The sequence below is a fragment of the Megalops cyprinoides genome, chromosome 6 (assembly GCF_013368585.1).
Source record: "Megalops cyprinoides isolate fMegCyp1 chromosome 6, fMegCyp1.pri, whole genome shotgun sequence".
Lineage (NCBI taxonomy): Eukaryota > Metazoa > Chordata > Actinopteri > Elopiformes > Megalopidae > Megalops > Megalops cyprinoides.
This window is the reverse complement of record NC_050588.1, coordinates 24,940,064-24,965,412: the sequence shown is the minus strand read 5'-3', so window position 1 is coordinate 24,965,412 and position 25,349 is coordinate 24,940,064. Positions and strand designations below refer to the sequence as shown.

The 25,349-nt window shown below is 39.5% G+C and overlaps 1 protein-coding gene across 2 annotated transcripts in view; it reads left to right on the top strand.

The window, feature by feature from the left end:
• foxp1b (forkhead box P1b) overlaps positions 1-25,349 on the top strand; it is a 166,014-nt gene that overhangs the window by 24,689 nt on the left and 115,976 nt on the right. For both annotated transcript variants that reach the window (XM_036530883.1, XM_036530881.1), the window contains exons 2-3: positions 324-428; positions 24,086-24,125. The gene's annotated coding sequence lies outside the window, so the exon portion shown is untranslated. The remainder of the gene's footprint in view (positions 1-323; positions 429-24,085; positions 24,126-25,349) is intronic.

Below are 25,349 nucleotides of genomic sequence, written 5' to 3'. Positions count from 1 at the left end.
GATATGCGATTGCTGTGTTGTTTTGTGATATTATTCATATTGAAAGTTGATGCTATAAAAAGATCTGAAAACACACTTGTTGGCTTAAAATGTATTTAGGTCTGCCGATAAGTGATAGGAAGGTATGTGTCATAATTCAAGTTAAATACTTGCGGTTTGTGTCGTATGTGTCACGTTTTTTGTTTTTTCACTCCATTTTTCAGTCTTGCTTATGTGGGTAAAATAAACTAAAGGTACTTTCCCCACCTTTGAAATGGTGTCAATTCCTGTTTGTAACTTGATTATCTATCTGTGTGTGTGCTCTTGTTCTCTCTCTGTTGAAGGCTCAGTGACGTCCATGGGCTATTGATGGTTGGGGCTTTGAAGACTTTGTACTGAATTCCCATTGGATGGATGGAATGTCCATCTTACCCAAACAAGTGAAAACGGTAAGAAACCATCATTGCTGTTCTCAGAGAGCCGCTGCCATAGTAGAAATAAAATATTTGAAAACATAATTATATATAGACGTGAAACATGAAAACATATATTTTTAAAAAATATTTACGTAAAACAGTTAAAGAATAATATAGGCAGACTGCTTATAACCCTCACCAAAAATAGTAAGCAGATTCTGTTGGTTAGTGAATGAATTGTTCCCTCCCCCTTGTAATAGCACATTAAGTAAACTGTACATTAAGTAAATCGTGACACTGATTTTAAGGTTGGCATCCACATTGCAACTTGCTTAAAATTAAAATAACAGTGTTTTTTAATAATTGTGTACAATACAGGTTTACATATACATATTGTCATACTACAAAAATGGCATTATAATTGGTATATACTGATTTGCAACTTATTGTAACCTTAAAGCTGTATTTTATTTCATTTTAATTATATTATGGTCTCACAAAGAGGTACCTTGGTGAATTTATATATATGGAATTAATTTTTTTTGCTTAAATTCAGAGTAACTGTTATTCAGTAGAAAATGGTGAATTTTGTGGCCTTTGGAAGAAACCCTCCTAAATTTTATTAAATATGTGATGTTTGTATTCATTAGCAGCCCTTGGACTTTGCTTGTCATCCACATGCACACACATGAAAAAAATCAAAGAAATATATGGCATCAATCACAATTCAATTTTCTAATTCCATTAAAGTTCCATTTAAAAATGGAATTTAGGGTTAAAATCTGAGACAATATTGTGATGGATGCCAAAGGCATATATTCCTGAGTGACAGATGTAAGGGGAAAAAACCCACAATTTTCCCTTGACTGAAAACTGCAAAATGACCTTACCACATGAAACATAATTGCCAGGGTCTTTACTTAGACGCACTGCTTTTCTCAATTCCTTAGACTCTTTAGGTTAACCTGAAATGTTATTTGAATTAAAATGATGTATTTGACGAGGACTGAAAGTGTTAGATTATATTGAATTAACATGTTATATGTACACTTTTAAAGGAATTTAAGGGAAAATATATGTTCACAAACGAACTTGAATGAGAGCTTTTACATTCACCACTGAAAACTTTAGTTCTGTGCTAATGCATCCATGCTTGTTTGGTTAGTCTAGTCTGGACATTGGGATATTTTTTGCTGGGATAAAAGACTCACATAAAAGACTGATAAAAGACAGGCATCTGTGCTAGATGTTATAAAAAAAGAAAACATATTTTGTATCTATATTCAGCTTCAGAACATAATACATGCACATTACACTACAAGGTTTTGGAAAAAAAAAAGATTTTTTTATTTTACCACTTCAAAGAATTCAGTGCATCTCTGCTCTTAGCATCTGAACGTGTTCGGTTGTAGTCTTGTCTGGACTTTGGCCTGTGGTAGTTATTAATTAGTCTGCTGTAATGTGCACAGTACCTACCTGTGTGGTTGATGTTTTCATAAAATGTGTAGTCCCTGCTCTGAACAAAAACAACTTGTCTCATACAGCAAAACACTTTTATATGCATGCATATGCAAGTCTATTTACCAGTAAAAACAGATTTTCTTATTCATAGTATTACTGATTTGCCAAAAGCCAGTCTTTATAAAGACAAAGAATATAATCAATTATAACCTATTTTTATGCTTAAAGAGTCCAGAAAGTGTTATTTATCCATCTGTATGTAAGAAGGATAGATGACACACTTGTTTGTTGACAGTGCGTGAGTAAGAATGAAGTTTGTACCCATGCAAAAGTACTGTAACAGGACAGCATTTGCTACCAGGCCATGCAGACTGGCTCCAGATGGATTGATATGCAGAATAATCCATTAGGCACAGAGTATGCTGCTTATTGCTAAGTTGTATTTTTAGTTGTCCTATTATGCAGATTTTGAACATTAATTATTTTAGAATTATAACAACTATAAAATAGATACACACCTCTTGGCAGCTTGGATCTAGTTTTGGGACTGGTTTGGGCATGTAGCTTGGAGTTAGGTGTGGCATATTTTTTCGTTTATTTTTTTAATACCCATGCATGTGTCTTGTTCCTGCTTGGGGTCTCGTGATTGGCTGAACACTTTCTCCATAGTCATTTGGCCCTTTGCCAGATGGGTGGCCATTGCCTGCCTTGCCCCTGATCAGAAGCGAATGTGACATTTTTGTGGAGGTAATGGAATCAGCGTACAATTAAATCCCCGACTGCGAGGAAGAGCCATCATCTCCCACCACTCCAGCAGCAGGAGGGGCGGCCACGAAGATGAAACCGTCCCAGCAGGCTCCTCTCCTCTCCCCACTCGTCCAATCTCAGTGTCAGGTTCGGTTTTTTAACTTCCCGGCGAAGGCCTGTGCTTCCCCAGCAATTAATTACAACAAACGTCAATTAAAAACCTTCCAAATATTGTGGGAGAATTAAATTTCAATTATAAAAATTACATTAGAAGAAGACGACATTAACATTGGTTTAATGAATTCTGCTGAAGGTGACAGTTGTTATTTTGCAGCAGAGCATTGTGGGCCGTTTTGGGAGTTTTGATAGAAATGTGAAGTGGAAGCAGTATAGTGGTGGGGGGTTGGGGGGGGGGGGGTGGTTGGGCAGTACGGGCAAGGATGAGAGGAGGGGGGAGCATCACTTACTGCCCGTCTGCTGCCATGCCATCGAGCTTAACGCCTCATTAGAGGGCTTTGTGGGCAGTAGAACTAAAAAAAGAAGCTTTTGCGGGCAGTTTTCTCTAAGACACCACTGCTGTATGTGTGTTCATCACAAAATACCACTATCCACTCCTGCTTTGAAGTGGTGTTCTTTAACGGCTGCCACATGTGTCATATTAACCGCATTAATGGACAAATTTGAAACATTGATGTATTTTTAACAAAAAATATCAAGCAAATGCAGTTCTGCATCTTGACATAGTGTCCGTACTTTCTTCATTGGCTGATTAATTACATTTGATGGGGGTTCTGAAGGCTACCATTGTGCTGAAGCTGGAAGTTGTTTGATCCCTGCCTTTCTTGGCATCACTGGTCCCCCTACCAGTAGCACACACCCCACCCTGTGTCCATAGCCAGGGATGCAGGTCTAGGGATTTCTCCAGGGCTACTCAGAGCAAACCTCTGATACTGAGCTCTGAAGAGATCTGTTCAAGTGGATGAGGTTTACATTATGTCAAGAGCCCCACAGATGTAAAAAGAATGTGAGCGGCTCTTTACACTGAAATTGATGGGAGGACATTTCCACAATGTGCATTTTAATGCACAGAAGGCTGAGCTGAATGGATCAGAGGGAAGGGATTTTTAAAAGTTGATTTTAATTCTGTTTCTGTTCCTTGAGAGGCAATCCTAGTAATTTACATGCAATACTCCACCTTTATGTCTCCATACATTTTGACCTTTTAGAAGTTTTGATTTGATTAACTTAGTCTTGTTTTTCGGTTTGCCTGTAGATTTTCAGTATTCATTTTGTGTTTGCACCTGTTAAACTTATAATAATATAAGTTCTTTTTTATTTGTATTTGACCGCACACATTCACAAGGAAGTATATGAAAGTATTAGAAATGAACAGGGTCATTTTCTGCTTCTCATGAGGTTTACTGATACAGTGATGTGCCATCTTATAGGCTCTTAGAGGCTCATTTTATTGAGTCACCAATAAAATGAGCCTCTTATCTTCATGCTCTCCTCCGGAGAGTTAAAGATTTCACAGCACGCTACTAGGTCAGCTTGAATAACAGAAAACCTTCCATACATTTACTTTTAAAATAACTTTTGGTTCCACGTCTAATCGAAATTTATTTCAGTTGTAGATGGTTTTGTTTAGTGGCCGATTGTTCAAGTGATACGGATGAGCGTTTAGCCTTAGGAGAGTGGAATGGCCTTTGCTCTTGTGACATTCACAAGGCAAATTAGATCAGTTTGACAGATAGATATGGCAAATTGTTTTAATTGAGCAATTATCTATTATCAGTCACTTGTGCATAAAAGTGGTATAATGTCATTAACTATGAGAGAGGAAGTGTGTTTTGGCCTTTATTTGCTTATTTGTGCCTCTAAACTGGAGGAGTTGGGAGATGATTAAAAGGATAGAGAATCCTTAGGACATTCAGCTCACACAAGCACCCACACATATACACAGTCACTCCTACAGTGTATCTTCTACTTGCCCTTTTGGCTTGAGAAAGATGCGTTCAGCAAGATGTCGCCCATTAAGAGTGCACTTCAGAATTTGCCTTGAGAGCTTTCACTTCAAGCACAAAGCGAATTTTCAGCACATTTGCAGCCTTGGACCACAAAGGTTTCACATTTTTAACAGCTGCCAAACATACGAGCCACTTCACATATATGCCGCAGGAAGAGAATCATAAGATCATTAGCCTGGATTAATCACCACTGAACATGATCCCAATAAAACGTTAAAAAAACCACCATATTCAAGCAATGCTAATTCAGCACATCATGCTCTCTTAAGTTTTCTACACTTCAGATGCAACATCTGTTTGTTTTCCCATGTATTGATATACTCAAGCTAGGCATTCATTTCTAAAGCTTTTGTTAACCTAGAACTAGTCAGCTGGGTCAATAGTTATTTTTGTCAATTTAGTAGTAGTGAAAAGACTGTTTAAATTGGATCTCTTTAGCTGTTATATGGCTGCAATTATCCACTTATCTTATTCAAATAAATATGAGTGGATGCAGAGATAGTGTCCATGTTATGGCAGGTTGGGTAATTGTAAATTTATAGCCTTGGTTTTCAGTCCAAGATGACAGGGCCCCTTTTCTGCCAAAACAAAAAGTATGTAAACAAAACAAGTTGTGAGTGTCAGGATCTGAAGATGCACACACTCATCAACACTCAGAAAATCCCCATCCATCTTGGCAGCCAACCAAGGAGAGAATGAACAGCATCCTGCTCTTAACTGTCCTGGCAGACGCAGTGTGTGCTGATTTACTCGCAAGGACCTGCGAAGTCTATTTTCAGTAATGCAAAACGAGCTGTAATACATATTTCATCAATAATGTGTGATCGTGTAGCACATCACAAGTTCCTATCAGGAATCCACCCTCAGAGTGCATGTGACGTTCTTGGTCAGTGTTTTCTCTGTCATGAAATGGCCAGCTGTCTATTTGCAACATAATAATCAGACATGGCAATATGTGCACACCAGTTTCTGAATGTGAGGATGTCGTGCACATTGAGTAATACTCAGACATGACTTGATATTGAAACTGGCTCTTGGGAATAAATGAGCAATGGCCCTCTAGACTATCATAAAAAAGAGAAACAGTGTGTGTTTTTCCAACTGTATTGTGTGTGACTGTGAATTTGTAAATAAATTGTACATATATTTTAGATGTACATCAGTATTCACATTTCACAAGGGGTCCCTAAACTTTTCCAGATGCATGGGTTTGTTCTGTCTGATGTGCCATTAAGGAAAAGAAGCTATTTTTCTTCCTACCAGCTCAAAGGTCCTCTAACCAATTAGTTCAAAAATAACTAAACTTTTCATGAACTGAATGGAAATTTACTTTTGATATGTTCTGTGATAGGAGACACAGCTAAATGCCAATATATAGCTGCTGGTGCACAGAGATCTAAATGGGGAAAAAAGCTAATGTTAGTATTATTATTGTTTTTGTTCACTACTACTACTACTATTAATAATAATAATAATAATAATAATAATAATAATGATACTTCATTACATAATTTATTATTTTCTTAGCAGTCATTCTCACTCAGGATTATTTGCATACTTCATAAATTCATTACATGTAAAATGTATAGAGGGATATTTTCTAATCTTGTTCAGTTTAAGTACCACACTCAAGGGGACAACAGCAGAGCATCTACCCTGCAGCCTTTTATTCCAAGTTCTGTCCTTAACCATTATGCTACACATGCTACTTCAGGAATCCAGTGAAAAGATTCATGTTGAACCATACTCTCATCATTTACCCATCCCCTGCTTCTTGCATATTGATGAATTAGTATGAGCACAGCTGTGAGAGATGCAGGAATACATTTAATATTTTAAGATCAGTGGACAACTATTAGCACTAAAAATAAAACTGAATAAAATATATGTTTACATGTCTTTCATTTCAAACGCAACTGGCTAACTGTGTCATTGTATCGTTAGTCATATCAGTAATCATAATGATTTGAAAAAGTTTCTATCAGCATTACTTATACTTGCTAATACCTAAAACATTTTTTGATGTTTTGTTTCCTTTTTCCACAAGATAGATATGGTATTTTCAGATATGTAATATATGTGCTAAAGTGCAGTTTTCACATGTCTGTTTCACCTCATTACAGTTTGAATAATTATTAGTTTCTTTTTGGATCAGTGCCCAATTTACGGTATATTTTATATATGAATCTTAAAAATCTGAATTGATGCTTGTTCACTTTCCATTTGCTTGTTTATCATGATTACCTGGTACAATTCTTTTTTCACAACTCTCATGACGTGAATCTTCTCACTGCAGGAACAGGAAATGTGATGATCGGGTACAGGATAATATCAATTTTAAAAGTTATCATGTCTTCGCTTTCAGTATTCCTTGCACTGTTCCAGACTGTATTGAGTAGAACACTATTATTCCTGCTCTGAAGTCAAAAATATCATTTTCAGGCTTCACTTATAACCATTTTGAGACAACTTGTAAATAATTTCTCTTATTTGGATAATTTAGCAATGGAAAAGTGTAAAATCTTTAACATTAAAGAATGCAAAGCAAACTGTCAAACCTGTTATTTTAAAGCATCAGTTAAGAACATCTACCCCATGCAGTAATTTTCCATTTACTTGTATCTGGCTGCACGCACACACTCACTCATATATACATATATATGTATAATATACACACACACACACAAATGCAGTCACTCTCACACACTCACAGACACTCATACAAACACTCTCTCACTCACTCACACAAACACACACACACACACACACACACACACACACACACACACACACACACACACACACACACACACACACACGCACTCACCCGCACTCACCAAGAGACAGTTCATAGTCCTCCTTGCCAGATCAGTAAGCGGATGATTTTGCAGGCCTGGTGGGCAATACTTGTGTCCAGGCAGAACGCTGATAGGCTACAGTCAGCAGCTGCATGCAATTTCCAGCTCCTCTCACTGAAGTGTAATAAAACAATATGAGCAGTGCTTGGGGGTAGAGGAAAGATGGAGAACGCAGTTACCCTATACCACAGGTCAGCATTTGACTGCAGCACTGCCTGACAAGAACATTTGGACTTTGATGTGTATTGAGTGCTATGGCTGATCTAACCAGGTGGACATTTATTTGTAAGTCACATTCTGTAAGTAGTTTATCTGCAATATTTATTTGTATGAGGCAGTTAGGTAATCAATGTGGATATTACATTTTAATGAAAAAAGGATAAACAAACATCAAGTTTTAACAGAGAACCCAACAAAAGTACAATTTTGTTGTTTCCAAAGTACACCAGAATGGTCCAAAGCCTTTTTTTATTTCGAAAATGTATCCCAGCACACCTGAGTGGAACTACATGGTGATGGGAATTGGTGGGAGTATTCTCCAGCGCTTCACTTAATTTATGCAGGAGTTGCCTCCTCATCTCAAATAAAGTGTACTGAATTGTCAGACCCAGAATGAGCCAGCTCTGTTAGTGGAACAGTCATTTCAGAATCAAGCAAGTTATCCACTGACTGTGAGAAAGACACAGAAGTGCAAATGTTTTGTAATAAGTCAGACATGGCTCAGAAACTGGCTTACTTTCTGTCTTGCCATGGGATGCTTAGAATTAACTGTGCACGCTAATAAACTACAGGCTGTCATGTGTCGCTGTGGCAACATTATTTTAGGAAAGCTAAATCTTGCCTTATGTAATGCTGCCAAAGAGTGTAAGATATTTGTCCACACTTTCATGACTTTTGTTTCAGGGCCATCGGGGCCGAGTTACAATATGACAGACAAGGCAGTTCTAGTGGTAAAAAATGGCACATTTTAGCTGTTGAGCTTCTTTGATGAAGTGCTTAAATAAATTAATCATTCTATTTTATTTTTACGTTTTACACTGTATTTCTGTATTTTCAATGTTTTTCTATAGTTTTCTTAAATATATAAGAAGCAATATGATTAAAAGCAAATTTCTTCATTCAAATGAGCTCACAACACGGATGATCACTCGAGAAAGCAACGAAAACCAATTTGTCAACTGCAAGATTGTTTTGTTTCAGTTTGTTGCCTTTGTCATGCCCCGTTGTTCAGCAACACCTCCTCCGATAGAACAGACAATATTAGCGTGTAATAAGTCAGACGTTTTATGCGCCCTGTTACGCAAATGCTTTTGGCCTTACTGTCTGCGCAACTCTTTACCAGGGGGTCAGGTTGCACCTCACAGTGACTCCCCCCACATTGGCAGGCTCGCCCACAATAACACTGTAATGAAGGGTGACAGGAAGGGACAGGAGTCCCGGAGAGATCCCTGGCAGCTGGCTGTGCAGGAGAATAGGAAACACACCGCCAAGGAAAACTGCAGTGAAAAGCAAATTAAAGCTCATATCTGCCATCTCGCTCGCCTCTCTGCACTTTCCTGTTTGGACTTGAAGGTGATTGGAGCCAAGGCAGTGACAGTTGACGGAAGTGCTGCGAGGAGAGAGTATTTATTTACAGTGAGACGCGGTGATGCTTGTTCAGGATGCGGTTTCACACAGGATGTGCCGTCCCACCCCCCACCTCGACCCCCCCCCCCGGCCCCGGTCTGATCATTTGACAAAAGAAAGGCAGGGTTATAGGTAGGAGGCTGCGGTGCAGAGGCCGGACACTGTTGTGTAAGAGGTCTGGTCCTGCACTGCCCTTCTAAAGCTGCTTCCTGCACACTCTCTGAAGGTGGGTCTCAAGGCTAGTGCTGGTCACTCTTATCAGCCTGGGGAAGTGAGGTGTGCCATTAGCCACAACGTAGGAGTGTGAGAGTGGGAGTGGGGTGGAGGTGGGGGCAACTGGGCCTCCTGCCAGGAATCCACGAAGGCTGTAAAACCAGAAGGGGTAGGCAGGTGGGGGGTGGGGTTGGGGAGTGGGGCAGTGAGGGAGTGGGGGGAGGGGGTTTCGTTGTGTAAATATTAACAGCCCTGCTGTGTACAATAGTGACGGCATAATTATTGTTTTCATCACTCCAGAACTCCAGAACATTCACTTCACTTACGATACAAAGGACTCTTCAGGACGTATAAAACACAAAATATTTTAGAGTAAAATTTGCACTAACAGAAAGAGTAAGAACCAGTTTATGGTTGTTTTTTTTTCTCAGAATAGATAAGTAATTTGGTAAGTAATTTGGTTGTGTAATCTGTAATTTGGATATCAGTAAATGAATCTGTGATAGTAAATTTAGATAGTAGAAAAACTTTATATTCTCCTTTTGAAAGTGTAACAATCTACGACATGGTGTATTGTAAGTCTTAAAGTGTTTCAAAATGTAATCTGTGATATTATGCAGCAATTACATGTATATTTTAATGTTCATATATACTTAAGGAATATGTTTTCAAAAATAATTGCATACTTTTTGGTGATTATTCACAGTTTAAAAATCTTTTTCATGCAAGTGTGTAGCCAAGTGATGGGAAATTACATTACAATAACTGATATTAAAGCTTAGCCATGGTGTTTAAAAACTTCATATATTTTGGTATTGTGGTGTTAATGTATTGCTTGAATTGACACACAAACATTTTTCCTATTTTAAAAAAATAGACTTTTTTCTTTAAAATTTGCAAACCAGATTGTACAAACAGTTCTTCAACTCATGCAGATTTTTTGGTGTTAAAAGCTATCTCTTAAGAGTGTCTACTTGAAAACGGGCAAAAATGACGTTTTGACTATTAGCTGCTGGCTTCATGCTGGTACGAGTCCACATGTAGTTTCAAAGGCATGTTTTATTGATTGTCTAATGGCTCTTTGAGGTGTGGACTGCAGGATCTGAACTCCAGGGCTTGCGGCAAGGGAAGCTCCTGTATAAAACGCACATCTGTTTAAAGTGTACAAAGCTATAAAACATCCCACCATCTCTGTACAGACTTACATTAACCCCTCGCCCATTATGTATAGTCTTTTTTTCATCTTAATATGCTCTCCGTCTGTGGCTTGTTTTTAGCATTCGAATTTGCAGCACTTTGCAGTGGATGCAGTATTATTAAAACTCCCAGACCAGACTTAAACTCCCTTCCACTATCTTACAGCATAGTGTCACTTGTATAATGTAACTTGAAACACACATTGGACAATATCCCTGTCAGACAAAAATAGCGGTAGTTTTCTTGAAAACAGAATACAGTTTATCACGATAGAACGTACATGCGGTTTTAGTCACTGCCTCTGCCTTTTGCAGAACAGGTTGTTTTTTACTTTACAAGAATATGAATAGATTGGTGCCAACTCCTTTGAGCAGTTAACCTGTTTGAGAGGTCAACATGAAGCATTTGTCATAAAAAAGAAATTGATGATCTAGCTGACAGAGTTCAGGGACAGGGTGGGAAGTCACTGCTGTAATTGGAAGCAGTTTGAAGAAACTTTATTTGGAGTGAGGCAGATCTGGTAACATGTTATTAAAACATTTCCTCCAAGTGTAGAAGCTTGATGGTTTTAAATAGGCTTAACAATACAGTCTAAAACATTTTGTCTACTTTTTAATTATTTTTACCATATATGTTTTTTATTTTGCTCTGACCATTTTGCCCAGTGCTTCTTGAGAGGAAAGATATTTATTGAGTGAGACTATGGTGTTGCATTAAGGTTTAAGGTTAAAAACCCATTGTTTCCCCAACAATGGATTTTTTAAAATAAAATGATTTGTGCTGACTAGCAGTTCAGTTCCTGCACCAAGATAGCCACATAGCCAGGGAAATTAGCTTGGTAATTCTGTATAGCTTAACTTACCATCAGTTTCACACCTGGATCTGGATCTGAAATGTGAATAGTCATAATGTCACTCTAGAGGAGTTATACCCCCACGGGTTGCTTTATCACTAAACCTGACTTTGGATTTTGAGTCATTCTGGGAATGGTCATTTTATGACTATGTTATGCCTTGTTAAATGACAATAATATAATGTATGTTTTGCTTTACAAAGATACTTTTTTTAAAATGCATTGTTCCTCATGAGCAGGCAACTGTAGTAATATGAATGTGTCCTGAGCATGTGTGCTGCTAAAAGACCCATTTTATTGCAACAGCCAGCAACAAGCTGTTTTATTTTATCTTGAGGCTTGACCAGGATGTCTAGTGATCCTAAATCAAAGACTCTTGAATATGTGCAGTAATGTCAGTGAAGTCTGAGTACCACTGAGAACGGGCATCCTGCCCTCACATTCTCTCAGCATTCAGTGTATCGAAGCTCTTCTCAGGGGGATGTCTCCAAACCTGCAGAAATGGGAATGCCCCTGTCTGGGAAAGGCTAAAAGAATAACCCAAATGAACACCAGGAGTGGAAGCACATTTGCTCTCCAGTCAGATCCTTACTGTTCTTCACAATGGGTGATTGCTGCCTTTGACACACACCTTGGAATGATGATAAAGGTTGCTTCCCTGAGAGAGTTTTTAGTAAACGCTAAGGATGCTTTCACATATCCATGCTTAATACGCACAGGAGAGCAACTGACCAATCACTTACTCATAGCTGGCACATGTGAAAATTAAAAGTGGATTAGTATTGGTCTAGAATCCAGACTAATATGGCTGGTGTAATCTGATAAAGAGTAGGAAGTTCTTCGTACATTTTCTTTTTTTTTTTTTTTTTTGCATGGGTGAAATGATCTGGTCTTATGTAATCTGTTTCCTGTTCTAGTTTTCTTTCTCATAACAAACTCTTAAATACCTGCGCTGTAAAGGTAATGTCAAATCTGACAACTCTACTTAAGGTGGAGACACAGATCATGTGATAATCATCTGGGACACCATGGGTCACACTGAGAAGAAGAGACATGTTTGGCAATGGTCATTTTTTCAGTCTGCTAAAACCTCTGATTTAACAGGTGGCATTTTAACATTCTTACATTTAACATTTAGTGAAGATGATTATTTGTTTAAATATAAGCAAGGACTATACAATAAACCTGCAGCTCTCGAAGCAGAAAGTGGAGCACTCCACCTTAATTATCCCCTCAACTTGTGGTTGGAGCTCAGTAGGGGATTATGGGAGACAATATCTCTCTTCATAGATCCAGGTGGAAGAGTTGGAAGAGTGGAAGTGACAGTCTTTGTGTGTACGTGCACCGAATGCCCTTTGGAAACAAGGAGGTTCCACTGACATTAAATTAATTGAGTTTACATATAACACATTTGGAATGGGTTGATTTTCCCCTCTGAATGAAAAACCAACCTATCACCTCTGCATTTGATCTAAGTTACCATGCCAAAAAACAGTTTGTGATGTGGAAGTGCTCTTATTTCCTGGATGGCAATAGCGCTCTAAAGAATCATTCATCCCGTCTTCACTGGGGTTCTTTTTTTGGGCTTTGCTTAGAGTATCTCACAGGCTTAGTGGAGACATGTTAGAAGTAGAATTGGGTTAACTGTTGGAATGAATAGTAGGAGGCTATTGCCTGATCTGTCTAGTATTGAAAACCTTTCATTTGAAAAACTGCACCCACTTTAACGTAGCACCCCAAGTTTCACTGTGACTTGGTGTTTTATACCTTAGTTAGCAGTGAAGCACACCCCCTACTGGCCCAACACCCACCAATATACCACCATATTCAGCACCAACCTGCTTTTCTAAGATTTCCTATCCCAGACATAGGCAAGCCCCACCCAGATTGGCAGCAGCCATTTGGCAAGAAACGCCTGCAGGGTGGTATGGCTAGTGGCCAGCTGCACCAGCTGTATTCAAAGACAATGCGGCTGCCCTCTCAAGCAATTAACCTGATCAAGGGCCCTTTTTCAATGGTTTTTCCAAGTTAGGAATGGTATAACATGAGTGGTGCCTCCCCCTTGCTGGAGACTGCAGACATTGGTGTGCTGAGTTCGGAAGCATTTCCATTCCTGGCTGTCAAAGAGCAGAAAGGGAGTGAGTCAGCAGTTGTCAGGGCAGCTCAAAAAGATCTAGTTGGGACTTGCCCCACAGGATGAAGGGAGTGAAGGTATGACTCCGCCAGCGGTGAGAGTTGCAGGTGAGCACCAGGTGTTACCTGGCCTGGAGGGGGCGGGATCAGGTCCTACACACCTGACAAGTGATGGGAGGTCTTCAAGGCCTGTCTGGAAAAAGGTGATTCCGCTTACTTCATGCACATACCACTAACTGATTAAAAGGCAGCGGTTGCACATAATATCTTGGATGTTGTTTTTTTTTTTTTTATACCCCCTTCTACCTTAAAATTGGTGTTTGATCTTCACAAGAACAACTGGTAGGGTTTCCCATCAACATTGTTGCTGCTTTTTCAGGTCACCTGACCTGTCTAGTTAAATAAAGGTTAAACAAATACTTGTATAATGTGTGCATGTGTGTGTCTATTGTTTACTTTTGTTAGTTGCAGAAGTAATAGCTTTTGAAGACACTTAAGTTGCTTAAATGAGGTTGCTTTTAGCTATGTTTATAATATTGTGATAGTGATTGTGTGTCTATTTTTTATGAAATATAGAAGCAGTGGGCTACATTAAAAAGTGTACAATCGCTTGCATATTTAAAATATAGGTTTCCAAGAGCAGCATTAAATCTACCTTTGGGAAGAAAGACCTAGTCTCAGACCTCATAAACTATAACAGTTTTATTAAAAGGCTACTGTCGTAGCCAAGGCTGAGTTTTTCATCTAAAATAACGCAAGTATAGTTTGGTAAAAAGGCAGATAATATATGTGTGAGATTGATCAGTGAGTAGAGACCCCATTATCTCCCGAGATGTTAATTACACTGTGCTCAGCTTGCATGTCAAAAGCTGGGTAATTGAGGAAGGTAAAAGATGTGCCACACTTTATTTATGCTTTCACTTCCAGGGCTGGCGGCAGATTTCTTTTCTCTCTCTCTCCCTCTCTTTCCTCCCTTCCTTTTTTTAGCCCGTTTATTTATCGTCCGGTAATGTAATACTGTCAAAGATGATCATTTTTGTGGAGGCATTACTCAGTCATCACCTTCGTGCACTCTTTTTGTACTTTGCCCCACTCTGCTTCCTGATGGTCTGTCTCAGTGAGGAGTAGTCAGCCTTATCTGGAGCCCGTGAGCCGACGCCGATTACGCTATCTAGAAAGTGCTCGGCCTTCTGCGCTGGTAACAGTTGCAGCCCATCAAGTCTCAGTAGTCCGTTGTAAATGCCGTTCACCGCAGAAATGCATACAAGCCTGAGTCAACCACCGTGTGTTTCCTCTAGGCCAATGCTATCTGTGCACAGTGAAACGTGGTCTTGATACTAGTGGAAAAAAAAAAATAGTGACCAGTGAGGCTGCTTATTTTTGAAATGGAATACTCTAGCGGATTGGAGTTAGTCAGTCAGTTGTTGATAGAGACATGCCTCCCATTTACCTTCAGGACTGCAGAGCCCCAAGACTTAGAAGGGTAAACAATATTTTGCTGTAATCTTATAAACATGCATTTTGTTAGTGTATGTGTAGCTTTCCAAAAAAGGTATGCTATTAAGACCACCTTAATATCTTTTCCAGATTTTATGCTTCCAACCTGGGTTAGAGTATTAACCTGGGTTTCTCATTTCATTTGACCTGTCAAAACATAAAATGGAATCTGGAATTTTTGAAAGGGTACTGAAGCCACAATATGCTAATAAGGTGATAAAGTACTGCCATGCATTAGGAGACTTTTCAGTGCCATTGCGGATCAGAATGGGGGAATAATGGGTGGGAGGTTAAAGGTGAGGTGAGGGGGTGTGGTATGACGCAGGGAGAAGATGTCACCGGACATGGCGTGGTCATGAGTTGTGATGGCATGGTTTCTCGTTTCTTGTTTCTCGTTTCTATGTTTCTATTGTGAATATTCAGCTTCTGTTTAAAACTATAAGAAAGCAGCAAAGAAAGAGCTCGGGACCATTCTCTAATCCTGTCATCTGTAGAGACAGAGGTGTGTGAAGGGTGTACCAATACTGCGTGCATGGTTTCCTGCCTCTCTGCTGCCTACCTGACACGGACTTTCAGGTGTACTCTCTCACCAGCGTGCACTGGATTGAATGAGCACAATTTCAGTTGAAATTTCTCTCCTTTGTATTTGTTTTTCAGCGGAATGTTTTTGTTTCGGTCGCCATCTTTGTATCTCTTTGAACCTGGCCCAAACCTTTGTACTTTTACATAATCTAGTGACAAACCGAAACTCTGAAAGTGGTCTTTTTTTTTTTTTTTTTTTTTATTTTTAAAAAAAAAAACCCTTTCTGAAACAGTCCCTTTTCAAACCCTGACATGGGTTTTATCTAAACAGTTCTTCCTGTGGTTTGTGGAGTCGTGTCAGTCTGCAGAAAATTCATAGGTTTGTTTCTTGCACTGAGCGCATACATGCGCCCATGTACAGGGTTTATGCAGAATGCTGCGTTCATCTATTTGCACATTCAACCACAGTGTCACTGCTGACCAGACCAAACACGTCCTTCATGGTAGATTCAGACACCGCATAGGTAAGTGGTAATCACTGCGCAAAAAAAACAGACACAAGTCTTAACCAGCAGTGTATGCCCACTGGTTGTGTGAGAAGATGAACAGTGCAAAAGCTTCAGATGAACTTCAGAAAGAAACCATCAATGTAGAACCAGTTCTAGAAAATCCATTGTCTGCCTGTTCCAAGTGTTGCCATAGTGAATGTGGGTGTGGCTGAGTGTGAGGATTGGTCACTCACCTCTAGGCCGATCAACTGAATGATTTAGGGCATCACCTGGTGGACACTGATAGGAATATTTGCTTATAAATTGGGAGAATAAATAGAGCCCACAGTCAAAATCTTTGCCTTGTTATCAATATGAATCAATGTTCAAATTGCCCAAGAGAGGCTACAGATTCCATCAGATTTAAGTAAAAGTGGCCTATGAAAAGCAGATTGAAATATCATGTACTCAGTCAAGCTGCTTTTTTTAACATCATTTTTCTGTCTATTTCCCTTACACATCTGCCCCTAATCAACAAGCATGCTTTCATCCGAAGTGAATGTCATAGTGTTTAGAGCACATTAGCTCACATTAATGACAAATGATATCCTTAATGGCCCTTCATTGTTGTTTTTCCTTTGGCGTTACCATTTCATTTGCTGTTTAAAAACTACATTTGTATTGTAGTTAGAGAGGAGTTTGTGTACGCACAGGATTTCATGAATTCTGCTATGCACACTTGACCTACGTATGTAGATAGAAGGTAGACAATCTGACATGTACACCAATGTTGTGGTTCAAAGCAGTACAAACTAAAAGACAACTACAACTACTACCATTAATAGTATTTTTACTAGTACTACTACCACTGTAGGATACAGGAAGCTATGCTTAGCTAATGCCTGAGTAGTGAAGTAGTCAAACTGCAAAATCACAGTTACTTTCAATACACAAATTGCATCTTTTGGATTGTTTTCAACATGCATCCAAAGACGAATGAGTGAGGGAGAGGCAATCAAGCATTTTTGGACATTACCCAGTTCTGTGTTTTCCCGGCTGGTGAAGGGGGTGGGGGGTGGAGGAGACCAGAAATGCTGTGGACTGCTCCCTTTCCCGACAGGAAACCCAGGATCGAGACAGAACAGGGCCGGACCTTCAGGTCCGCACTGATATCATCCTGGCATTTGGGAGGGGGAGGGGAAGGGGAGGGGAAGGGGGGGGGAAGGGGGGGGGGCAGGGGCCACTGCACATGCTGTGTAACTCTAGCAGTGACGTTATTGGCCTCAATAAGCCAAGGTCTTCACATTTAAAATAATCATAAACATATTAGCACTCAGTACTTCCCACAGATTACATTTCTCTGTATAATTAGACTTCAGATGTCTTATTGCCCCATGGTTGAGTCTCCTCTGCTCTCAGATGCTTCGGAGCATTATTTCATTGTCACAGTACAGTGTTATCTTTGTTGAGGTCTGTACTTGTAATGGGGTTTATTGATCTAAACAACATCAGGGTTGCAGTGATGTTATTAAGGTAGAGATAACTTCAGGGTAATTCCACTCAAACGATATATTAGTGTTTTTATTGGTCTAAATAACTTTGGCTTTTAGACAGTAATGCACCAGTAAGTCACCCCACACTTTATGTCTTCAGGACCTTAATAAAGCATTTCCTCTGAACATCCTGCCAAGGAGAGAGTGAAAAACGACAGGTTAAAAGGCATGTTGGGAAGTTTCCATGCCATCAACATAAATTATGTCTTTTGAATACATAAATAAATCTATATGAGCAATCTGAAGGGGGCGGTGCATCCTTGGGCCCAGCGCAATGTTTAACACATCGCATGGGAATAAATGCTCCCCAATTTTGTGACCATATACGTGGACAAAGGGGGGATGTTGAACACATGGACAATTTATCAGAGGTGGGATATAGAAGGGGGGTGAAGGTTTTTATATGACATCACTACTGATTCTTCCAACAGAATGTATTGAGGGAAAAGGCCTTGACAAGCATAACAGATTAGGTGACATTAATAATTATGACATTAATTGATAATAATAAAGTATTCGTATTATTTATTGATTTTTGTGCTTTATGCTGTGAACTTTTTTCTGGACGTTTTGTTGAATATTTTTCTTTTTCTTTTTTTGTTTCAAGGGCACACTAAATCCAATATTTATATGAAATAACGATCCAATTTATCTGGAAGCATATTTTCAGGGGAAATTTAATTTGCAGCTATTTAAAGCCCAGTTTTAGTAATGAATTATTTTGTCATCTTGCCTCTGATGAGATTCATCTTTAATAACTGTAACAATTATTTTATTAAAAGGGGAGCCGTGCATTATGGCTATCTCACCGAGGTCTAGAAGTGGAAAGGATTCTCATTAACAGCATTATATTACCCCATAGTGCTCTCATTTGGATGTTCCGCTGAAATTACATTAAGTGTCAACAATGCATATGTGAGACATAAGCAGTCATATTTACTGTGGCTAGCTGACATTTGGAGCTGTATTAAAAAAAGATACTAATAATCTATATTAGATTTAATCATTTTAATAAAAACAACACAGTTGTAACATAGTGAGTTTTAATAAAACAGGGGTATTAATAATCTGTCTGCCTTAAGCATTGGTATCAAGAGTATGTGTTCTGAGTAGTTTCCATACTTTAAGTATTTGATAGATTTGTGGTTGTCCTGACTCTTAATATCTTCAGTAAAATTTTATTTCTGTTTGAGGCATGATTTAGTCTCTGAGATATTCTTTAAGTAAGCAGTAGATACACATTAGTGCAGAAGTGTCTGTTTTGTAGTGTGTGGTGTACAATGGCTTTGTATTCCTTTATGTCTTCCTCTCCAAGTTGTTGTAACACTGAGTTGCTACTTATGACATAATTATAATTGTTTGTCAGCGTGGTAATGTGCGATTTCCTATCTCTGTGTGAAGTTGTAAGTTTGATGAAGGAGGAGTCTTGTCAGAAAGATGAAGCGTAGTGATTTATCAGCAACTAAATGTGTCTGGCGAGTTTTTTTTTTTTCTTCCCCACAAGACTGGACTCCAGAATCCAAACCAGATACAATAGCAGGAAAAAAATGCAAGGAGAATGTAAGGACAAACTAGATTCATGAAATTGCAGATGTAGTAAAAGTGAAACTAAAGGGATAGTATTATGTTTGAATTATGCCTATAGACACATGCATGTGACTTAATGAAAAATGCACTTGCGTGAGGCCTTCTCCGTGCCACCTGTAGCACTTCCATACTAAACCAGCTTTACTGCACCTGGCCTGTATTTTCAGACTGCGTAGGGGATTTGGGTACAACATTTTCTTATGGGCACACAACGATTCGTCCTGATTTTTGTCACCATTGCCACCTAGACAAATGATCCCTCAAATCCACCAGGTCAGAGAGACACATGAGCTAGTGTCTATCTCTTTTCTGGGCAAAACTGATGTTGGATCCATGGACAGTCTGCCTCCCTTAACTCTGTTCAGGTAATATATACATTACAGCATAGAAGTTTGTGGCAAACGGTACTCCTGAACTCTCCTTCAGAGTTGAGATTGTTGTTGACAAGTTGAGCAATGTGATGAAACACTATTACATCCAACAGAAAGGGTCCATGGTCTCACAGTTTTTGAAATCACTGGAAATGATTTACAAATTCAGGTTGTTAAGCCGTTTTTTTGCTTTGTACCAAAGACAGAAGTGAAATTACTTGAACGTTAGGTAATCCTTTATTTTTAGTTTTTAGTGAACACTGTCACTTCCTCATATGACTGATTACTGGGAATTACTCCTGTTGAGCCCTGGAAACCAAACCGAATCCAACCAAACCCTTTTTTTACTTTTATACACTATATCCACCATGTAGTGCAGTGTTTCTCAACAAGGATGGAACTTATTGTGTTCATTTGTTAAACTGAAGAATGTTATATATCTGATTTTTTTATATATACAGACCTTTATTCACTGAGTGCACTGTTTTACCATAAAGGAGAGGTTTTGGTGAGATCATTTTGATATATGTAAGCTGCTGAATGTGATTTTGATTTGATATCCTTACTACCAGTGGCCAGATTGGTAATTACAAGTGCTCACATGCAAGTTCCCCCCCCTTGTATTTATTTGGTTGATGCAGGTAGGATGAGGAATTTTCTATACTATAATATAGGCTAGGTTTGACTGACAAAATTTGGTATACAGTCTTTGGAAAAGGTAAATATCTGTCATTGGTTTGATGTGCCAAACAGTCATGTTAGCAATGTGAGTACTTAATCAGTCCAGCATAAGAGTGCTGTGAATATTTCATAAAAAGGAATAAATAATTTTAAAAATGCAAAAAAAAAAAAAAAAATGAGTGCAATATTTTCATATGTCTTAAAATGAATTTCATGCTTCAGTGAAGATTATATTCTCAAAGCAGCAGTTTGTCTGTTCTAAACAACTCTAGAGTAACACTGTAACAGCATGTGAAGTGCCAGTGGAAACTGTAGTGATGGGAAAGTGAGGCTTCATGAACTCCTTATTCGCGAGTTGTCAGTCACTGATTTGCATAAACCAATCAAAAGATTTTTCTGTCCATAGCAGATTACTGTGATTGGTTAAAGTTCAGTGAGATTCATTGACAGCACATGATAGCTCTGCATATTCTGGGGTTTATGAAGCCCCTGTCTCCTGTCTTTAGCAGTAAGCCCTGTCAAAGTGCAAAGAATATCAGTTCCACAGAAAGATAAGCCAGTGGTTTGGACTTGGTGCGTTTTCCCAGTCAGTCTCTGTCCACTGTTCATGAGTTTCAATCAGTGCTCGTGAAATGGAAGAAACAGAACAATTTATGTTGTAAAAAAAACAAATACCAGAGTTCTGCCAGTTGAACCCTATCAGCAACATTGGCCTTTTGTACATTTTATGGATTCAGGTTTTCATTGGTTATTCTTAGTCCAGCTTCACACAAATGGGTAGTGTAATCAGCTAAATGTAGCTCCAGCTCTCTTATTATTACCTGAGTGTTTAACGCTGATTTTTTTTCCTTCAAGGACAAATGGTGTACGAGAAGGCCAATCCGGTGTGAGGTCCCAGAGCTCTCTGAGAGCGGCAGATCCCTTTTCAACACCAGCTGTTCTCTCAGATACACCGCACCGTGCTGAAATTCTCTTAATATAATTCTGGAGGCTCAGGAGAATAGAGCAAAACAAGCGTGCCAGCGCGGAGAACGTTGAATTTTTCATCAGCGCCCCAACTCGCTGAGTTGGTGGGCAATGCTCTCATTCATGAGCAGATGTTCGGCGCAGTTACACTCTGCAGTTAATGTGAACTTATTGGCCTTTCTGCCATTGGCTGCAAGGACGTTGGCAGCGACCTGGCTTCTGAGAATTACTCCCAGCAAAAGCAAAGGCCTGGAATGTGTATCTGCAGCCTTTTTTTAGCGACTTCCCAACCCAAAAACCGGTGCTGGAGGAGGGGAATCCACTGACAGGCCATCAGTCTTGGGGCTGGCAGTGATGAAAGACCCTCCACTGTTTGTTCAGGGAATAGCAATGAAATTCCTGAAGACAATTTTCACAAGTTTATCATTAATTTTTACATGACATATTAAATACCACCTTGCTGTTTTTTCACATTGGTGGTTTTGAAGTACACAATTTCAATAAGGTGAAATTTTTTTTATATATATATTTAGTATATATACATATATATTATATATAAGGTAAAGAACAAATAGTGAAATTTATGCCATAATTTGTTAGTTTGTCTTGTTTTCATTACGCTTTAAAGAGGAAGTCATGTTATGAACAGTGCAGTGGTTAAAATTCTGCAGCTGCACATGATGTTTGGTTGGGCTTTTGATTGTGCCATGGCAAGCCAGGTGGTTTTACTCTCCAGACTTAGATTCAGAATCCAAACCACCGTCTTTGGGGGCTAGATGTACCATTGACATGACAATTCCTCTCAGAAAAGGTCATGTTTGGCAAATGCTAAATGCCGGACCACTAAGCTTGGACAAATCTATTGACTAGAATTTGGAAATAGTTTAGGTAAAGTTATGCAGTTGGAGGCCTTGAGGATACAGGGCATTTGAAGGATGCGACATAAGGTTCTCAATCCTCACTCCATACGTTTTGTTACCGCCACACGTGTCCTCACACTTTCTAAATTGGTCATATTCAGGTTGGGTTTATGAGAGCAAAACTAATTAGCGTTTCTAAATTCAGCAAAATAAGGGGAAAAAAAGCCAGCAGAGTTGATTGTTCTGGTTTCCTCTCTGGTGTCAGGCGCTCGACAGAAAATAAGACTCTAATCGTTTTTGAACCGTCCGTATTTTTAACCCGAGCTGAATGTCACTCCCCAGCTCCTGGCACTTTGTTTGGGAGCTGACGGAAAACGGCTGCCCTCTCTGAGCTCTCCCTTTGTAATTCGTGGGAAGTTTTGGGATTGGGTGGCTTGAAAACAATGCTCACTGTTTAGGTGGGGTGGATATGAAGGGAGCGGGTTTTGTTTTTTGTTGTTTTTTTTTGTTTTTTTTGTTTTGGGGCTTTGATTTGAGATGTCCTGCTGACAGGAGCAGAGAGCGAGTTTACAGTAGCGCTGACATTCCCGTTACCTTTACTCGGAGCGCTCCAGCTGCACTGCGCCCTCAGGAAGCCCACTGCAGGCCCGCTCGCCGCTCTTGGGCGTGAAAGAAAGCCCTGTTTGAGTTGGCAGGCGCTTTCCTTTCAGGGAACTTTTGCTGTCTCGGCAAGAAAGGCCAGAGTAGGGTGCTTTGCGGGCCTGTGGTTCCACAGGCAGGATGGGCTTTTTCCACTTCTCCTGGCTTTCAGGAAACACATTTCGCCTTTTTTCCCTCTTGGTTAGAAAAGGAGGGAAGGGGGGGGGGGGGGCAGAAAGACAGAATTCAGCAGCTGGAGGTTACTGTTAATTTGTGGCATTTATCTGGGGGGGTGGGGGGGGCTCTCTCCTTGCACAGTGGTGCAGGCTATTTCAGTGTTGTGTGTGTTCTCGGAGCCTGCCCTGCTGGGGCTTCATTTATATTGAATAAAAAAAAGTTTATAGGTCATTTTAACAACGTGCTGTAAAACTTACACTATTTTTATTTTTCCATTCAGACCTGAGGGATTTGTCTTCAGAGGGCAGTAATTAAGGAGCTTTGAATCTAGGGTTAGGGAAGAACAGTGTTTAAATGCAATTAGAGCAGCAGTAGAATCAATTTGAACTCAATTACAGTTTTCTGAATGTGCCATTATTTGTTTAATCAAGGGAATTTCGTTCAAGACGCTAAATATATGCATCAAAAGATATTTAAAACAAGGGGGGCAAAAAGGAAGCTTGACTGAACCTACTTAATACTGTTTTAATGAACATTCCTTTGAAAAGATGACCGCCGCTAAAATAGAAGTAGGATTGATTGTCTTTAGATAAAACTAGTGTTCATTCTGTCCTGCTGTTGGAGTAGATTTGAAATGTACATTTATAATGCAATATATTGTACTTTGGACGCATGATTTAATGAGTTTCAGGGCGTTCCTCATTCCTGATAGCCAGTGTGTTACTCTTCTTAGCCTTTCCTCCCTCTCTCCCTCACTGTCAAATTCAAATTTAAATTGTGTATTATTTGCATGACTTGGCAGTGCTGCCACAGCAGGGTTAAAAAATGTGACATATATGATGGAATGATAACAACAGTGGCAGAAGTCATTTACATTATAATGTAAATGTTATTGCGCTAATAAAAATAAGTAAAAACACAGAGCAACACATAGAAAGGAAAGGTTACATAAATAAAAATAGAAAATTAAATGAAAAAACAGACACCCCTGCCCCACTGTCACTGCCCAACACACACTGCTGTAGATTCTTCCTTCCTTACTCTTGTCCAAGAAGACATCAGTTCAGAGTGTCTGTTCTTCTGATTTTGTGAAATAATCCTGCTTTATTTTTATGTATTTTAAGATGGATAACAGGAAACGTATCTCTGTGTCGGTCACTTGCAGTTCACTATGGCTACACGGCTGGTGCCGGGCTAACCCTGGATCTCTCTTTTTCTCTCCTTCTCTCTTCAGGAGACTCCAGTGGCCACTTCCTGTGGAAACAGGGATCAAAGTAAGTGACAGTGCCCTCTGACATGAGGGGTAAACTCTCATAATTTCCTGATTGACAGCCCTTTGCAAGTGTGACACAATAGGCTATTTTTGTCATTTGTAAGTCACATATGATATTAACCATTTTTTAGTGTAAAGGGTAATGAATGTCATTCTCATTCTCAGTCTGTATTCAACCTCACGTTCAATGTCAGGGGGTAAAAATAAAGAAACCTCTGGACTGTCCTTCCTTTTCCTGTATACCCTGTATAGTGTGTAAACACACCATAAGCAAACAGTGACCCTCTGGAGACAGCACACTGCCAAACAGTTTTAAAGCTTAGCATGTACTGTAAACACACACACAATTGTTGACCCTCTCTCACACAGCACACTCACATAGACATTGGAAAACACTGTAATCTTTATAGCCTCAAAGATATTTCCTTTGTCCAATAGTGTTGTTTACAATTATATACTGTGTACAGCAGGGTTGTGTTGTGCTGTGTTGGTGTGCAGTGTCAAGTGTCCCTGTTGGTAGATTAGTTTTAGCGGTGTTGAGATATGGAACATCTCCTTCTTGATGGGGTGGTCCAACAACAAGTGCACGTGGCATTCACTCTGCAGCTCCATTTTGAAAACCATTTATGATTTCCGGGGGTTCTGCCATGTGAAAGCGGTTCTGATAGGTCAGTGTTACACTTAGACATTGCATATGAAAATGTACCATGCCAAGGCACTGAAACCAACTGGCAAAGACTACTATAACTATCAACGAAACTGATTCAGTTCAATAAACTGTCATGTGCACTGTGGGGGAATTATTGACATGGCGCCAGCCAATCAGGTACAAAGCCGAGGAAGGGGTGGGATCACAGAGTAATGGTGCAGAGGAGAGACTAGCCTACAGGTCCTTTTTTCACACTTAGCCCTACGAGTACGGGGTGATTTCGAGGTGACGTGAAGGAGCCTTAACAAAGCCCAGCTGTGGAATGATCAAATAGAGTCTCTAATTAAAGCCTTGTTGCTCGCAGTCATAGACTTCTCTGTGGAATGATAACAACCTGCAGTATTTCCATTGGAATTCGCCGGGCAGGTCTTGGAGAGTGAGGCTCATGCAGTAAGCCAACATGCTGTTCTGATAGATGTCAGATTGAGCCTAATGAAGGCCAGACTGGTCATTGGACTCAAACCTCAAACAAATTATTCTCCTGAATTCATTACAGTTTCATTGTAGTCCTAAATC